Here is a 5,642-nt window from a genome sequence, read left to right on the forward strand (position 1 = left end):
TTAAAACATTGTTTTATACATTCATTGCCAAGTAAAATAGCGCTATAATAAATCTGTTTCAGCACTTCTCTTTATAGCATAAGACAATTTTGTAGCCGTTATCCTTATCCACATCCACCATGAAGAATATATTAGCATATATCCACTAGTGACTGCAGTTAACAATATTAATGCAGTATGCGACCATGAATGGTTCAGTCAAATACAATAAATTATTCAAATTAAATAACTAGTACCACTAGCAACAACACTCTATTATCTAAGGAAAAGGCCTCCCATTTAGTCCTCTTTCTCATAACAACAAAACTATAATTACACTCAATTAGCTCATCAACTTCGGACTGGGTTAAGTGGTATTTACTCAACACAGCCTAATTGTTTGGCAGATGGTATGTGTGGTAAATAGAGGGGTAGAGGATTGTTTGTTGTTCGAACATTTGGGATAGGTTCGCTAAGGTTGCACTAAGGATTACCTGAGCTAATGATGTGGTCCCCTAGGGCAGGGAAGTGAGGCTTGAGAATTCCACTCAGTGGGGTTCCCTCCTCCCTGTGCTCCAGGCCACACAGTTCTCTGTACATGGTGGGGGGTAAATGTATACCAGCACAGGGAATACAAAAAGCGATTCAATAGCATACATATACAGCACAATTATATGAACTATAAAACGGGATCATCTACTATCAGTAACACTACCATCACTAGGTTTCAATTATGTAGGGATTTTTGTAAAAACAGTGAAAACTGCGAATTTTAAATGATATTAAATTTACCAGTTCATGTTACTGGGGTAGAAAAATGAACAGTACATTTTTGCACCTTTATGTTTACCTGGAAACATGAATATATGAGTATACATTTCTGGTGCAGCTTTGCTATGAAAGCTAATTAACTGCCACAAGTGGACATTCTAATGCTTAATAGGAAGACATTAAGTGCACAAGCGTTAAGACAAGATGTCATAACTGATTCGAATCATTTTCACATTATTATGAGGACCTGTCAAGTGGGTGATTGCTTAAAGCAGTGCAAATTTGTTCTACATATGTGATATGTGGTTCATGTAAATAATTTATTTATTTTTTTAATAAGGGAACACTGAAATTTATTTGAAAATATTTGTGAGAAATAGCTGGTGTATTCACAATACGTTTCTTAGATTTTCCTGAACAAGATGGAAACACTTTTCCATCTAACCAAGCAGACTTTTAGAGTTAATGACCAGTGGTATGTCAGTAGCTTGTCAGCATGATGACGTATGATACCTTTGAAGTCAAACCTATTCTACCTTCATGAGCAGGGTTTTAAATCGTTTAGAGGAACATAATTATGCTTAACTCTTCAGAAACAGAAAAATTCATTTGAGATTTTTGTCACTGGTACTATTAACAAAAAGATTATACCATTATTTTTGTTTCATGTAGTTCTTTTTCCTATAATTTAAGCCATATTTCCTTAATTCCCAAATGTTTTTAGATAAACCTGACATCTTGCAAGATTTTATTTATTTTATCTTTTTCGCATACACTGAGCAGCACAGGCTATAATATTCTTGGACATTTAATTCAGATCATCTCCGAAGAAAAAAGACAAATGACAGCACTGAAGTAAATGTTCTCATAACATAAAACCTCTTTATTTTAAAATATGCGTTAGAAAAATAATCATGTCTGGTTTTAGCCAACCCAGAGATGTTTATGTACTTGTAAAGAGGGAATGTGCTAGCTAGTTTTTGACAATGTGTTACATTCATTTAGACTAGGAATGTAATTTAATACATTACTTGAAATGATTCTGTTCCAAACACAATATGTATACATTTACAGAAGCACATTGTTAGAGTTTCTTTTTTTTTTTTTTTTTTTTGCTTTTGGAAAGATAGATTGATTTTTAACAACTCTCTGGTCAGAATTGCAATAGTTGAAATTAAACTACTATATTGTTGTATGAGGGGAATAAAAAAAAAAAATCTGAATTGAAGCCCAAATTGAACTAAACAAATACAGATATTTGGAGAACTAAAAATATGTTGATTCAGATACTGGCAAGATGTACAAGTGAATGGCACCAGCCAACCCAAAAATGTTTATTTTATATTATTTTCACGTTTCTTAGTACTACATTCTGAAAATGTTAGAGTGTTTACAGAGAAGTATAAGGAAGAATGTCTTCACTGAGGACACAGTGACAGCTGAGAGCTTGACTTTGTGTCGAGACAGCTCTGCAGCTGTCCTACTTGGTCAGAGTGGATTGTCTCACTGATCCTTCTCTAACTGGACAGATCCGGACCGAACACATCACCTGCTATGCCTGGCATGTCCTACACAGGGGAGGCCTGACATGGGAGGACTGGAAAAAGGAGCCCTTCACTAGTAAGAGTGTGGGATTTGAGATCTGCTGATTATGCTCTTCCATACTGCAGACCACAGTTATTACTGCACTCCAATATTTACTACACAGTATTACACTATTTACAGATCAAATACATCAGGGAAAATGAATGTTCAGCAGTAGCAGTGGCCAGGTAGAAGGGTTAAGGACTGGTAAAGCTCTCTGCCTGTAGAGAACAATAGGCCATTCTGCCCTCTCTGCACCACGATTTGCAAGATTCACTATTTAGATTTTTTTTGTTAGTCAGCGAAAGAATCGTATTATAAATTCTGATGACTACTGAACAACAGGATCCTTCTGCTCTTTATCTGTTGTCTCCAAGGCATTACAATAACCAAACATGGATGTTTTTACTTGTTCTTTTCTCACCACACCTTTTGTACTCATCTGAGCTGACATAGCTTTTCCTCATTGGCCCATCATGGTCTTCAAGTTCAGATGGATAAACCTGTTATGTAAAGTTCTGCTAAGGACAAGCTGAAAAAGAAGCAAGGTATGGATCAATGAGCTTTCATATTATCCTAAATGGAATGCAGTCTGTTATAGTCCAATGGGATACACAGTGATTGAGTTTATATATATATATATATATATATATATATATATATATATATATATATATATATATATATATATATATATATATATAAAATATAGAGATGTTTTTAGTGTATGTTTTATAATCTCTAATGCACAATTAACACTTTGGAAACTCATGGAACCCGAATAGATCAATAAGTTTAGAAAATTAAAGGGAAAAATGAAAACAGTGGGCTTCAGTAAAATGAGCATTACATGTGTTGACAGACAGCATGTATGTACCCCACAGAAGCGTGGGTGGCTTAACACTGGCTTGAATGCAGGGCAATTCAAGTTAATGAACTGTGTGTTTGTGAAGATTACCCTTTAAAGCTTGAGATGACTGAGGAGTTGTTCTGGGGAACTATCATCTATCTGGCCTTCAGAAGGACAAGGGAAGGCTGAAATAGAGAGAGGGAGGAGGCAGGTGTAATAAAAATGCTGATGTGCCAGGGCCACAAGGGTAAGACGAGAACAGCACGGTACAGCATAAATGAAGTTGGCACAGTGCAAAGTGATGAGCTGGTTCTCAGTGTCTCCCACGATAAGTTCTAAATAGCATTAGTGCTAGCACACAATAGCAAAATCTTTTTTTATTTTCCTTAAATATTTTATTAAAGTTTTATAAAAGCTTTATAAAAGTTATCATTAAACACAAAATAAACACACACCATCTAAGATGATAGTGATGCATTTAATGTAAAATATATATATTAATTAAAGATGAAGAGGATGGCAGAGAACTATCGAGAGACCTGAAGGGAGAAGAATGGGTAATTCTTTGGAAATAAACGCATATAAATGATTCCTATTCATACAAGCAAATAAAATTAATTATTTTGAAGGTTAATAGAAACCTAGATTAAATTCTTTAAACTAAATGTTAAGAGAAAAAAGTTCAACTACGCTAGTTCTAAAATGTGGGAATGCTACAGACATACTCAATATACAGATATTGAATAAAGAGTTATCATACTTAAATATATAAAGGAAAGGGTGTTTGGTGGCCTGTGAATATCATTGGCAACAAAGCCACTATCAACTGTCACCTCAATTCATCTTACAAATTGTTTAGCACCATACTTTGATTGTATTATATGATTTTACTTTTGAATTGTTGAATTGAAGATTGTTGAACGTGTCCAGTAATGCTTAAAAACAGTGACTTCTCAAGCATATGAAAACATGAAAAAAAAGATATGCTTAGACATAGTACAGTATATTTGATTTAAAGTCCATAAAAAGATTTTAGCTTTAGATTGTCATGTTCGATTGTCTGGAGTAATTTGGCACACTGGATCCTACATGGTTCACCTTAAGCTGAGGGTTTACATATCCAAAAAAGCAGACACCACAATAACAGCTGAACAGCTAACCCTTGACCCGAAATCTTGCTAATACTTCCTTTTCCTTATGACAACAACTCTTACCCCCTAAAAGCTGCAATAGAAGTGGATGAAGGGAATTACCCAAAACAGTGTTGATGCACACACATGACACACATGCCTTCATTTTATGCGGGCACATGAAATGCGTGATACTCTGTCTAGGAGAAAAACAGAAGTGTATTGATTAGCTTGAATAATGCTCAGGGCTATTTTCATCTATTCGGCGGCTGTCCTTCCTGGTTTGATCCCCTAGGCAACCGATGTGGTCATTCCTTCCAGAAAATGGAGAGCTGTATGTAACCAAACACCAGCAGGGGCCCCTGAAGAACCTAGAGAGAGAGAGAGAGAGAGAGAGAGAGAGAGAGTGTGAGTGAGTGACTGTGTGTGTGTGTGTGTGTGTGTGTGTGTGTGTGTGTGTGTGGGTGGTGGTGGTGATGGAGAGAGGTTTTATGCATACTTCTATGCAAGAATAGAGAGGAAAGAGAAATAAAGAATACAATTTTCCAATTTATAAAGTCAGAGGTGTTTCTATATCTGCCTATGAAATGTTCTGACTTGGCCTCATGTTTGAGCAATGCTTTAGCTTAAGCTAAAGGATGTAGTTAGTGTTTGTATTCTTTCATTCACATGATATTGTATTGATGTACGACCAATTTAAATGAATTTCAAAGCTTTGGCTTTCTTCATGTCAAGGACGACTCTCATCTGCTGGTGCTGAATCAAACTTTTTTCCCCACAATTATATAATTTTTCTTTCCTTTTTTCTTTCTTGTTTTGTCCCTGATCTCTCACTCCTTCCCCAATAGGCTCCTTCCTTTCTCATCATTGCTTTTCACCTTTTTCTTTTTTCCTCTTTCTCTCCCACTCTCCCATTTCCTTCACACAGGCTGTGCCCTGCTTTGTAAGCCACCTTGAAACCCAAGCTGCCTCAAATAGCAACATCTTTCAGCAGCAGGTCCTTGCTAAAGCATTAGCTGCAACTCGATCTGGCCCTCAAACAGAGCTTTGTTATTGGGTAAATAAAGGGCCTCTGGAGAGCTGAGGGAACGAATGAGCCACCTACAGAGGGCGCTAAAGGAGTGTGAATTTACATACTGAATTTTTGAAATGCTGTTGACAGAGTAAGTACATTACACACTTCGTACATACTTGGTATGGAACAGCAAGGTGAATGTAATGATATTTCTGTAAGAAACTGTTGTAAGAAACAGTTTTGTAGTTCAGATCTACCTGGAGACTAGTATGTGTTGGTATTCTCACCTAGTCATCATGGAGTTATTAGTACC

General features: G+C 36.1%; 1 long non-coding RNA gene across 1 annotated transcript; it reads right to left on the reverse strand.

The window, feature by feature from the left end:
- On the reverse strand, positions 1-3,610 carry LOC310738029. Its single transcript, XR_014536969.1, has 3 exons — positions 3,293-3,610; positions 2,764-2,866; positions 1-571 (listed from the first exon to the last, which is right to left on the reverse strand). It is a non-coding gene; the product is annotated as an uncharacterized lncRNA (long non-coding RNA).
- Between the last annotated feature and the right edge of the window lie 2,032 nt (positions 3,611-5,642).

Source organism: Silurus aristotelis (genome assembly GCF_946808225.1).
Source record: "Silurus aristotelis genome assembly, chromosome: 15".
Classification (NCBI taxonomy): domain Eukaryota; kingdom Metazoa; phylum Chordata; class Actinopteri; order Siluriformes; family Siluridae; genus Silurus; species Silurus aristotelis.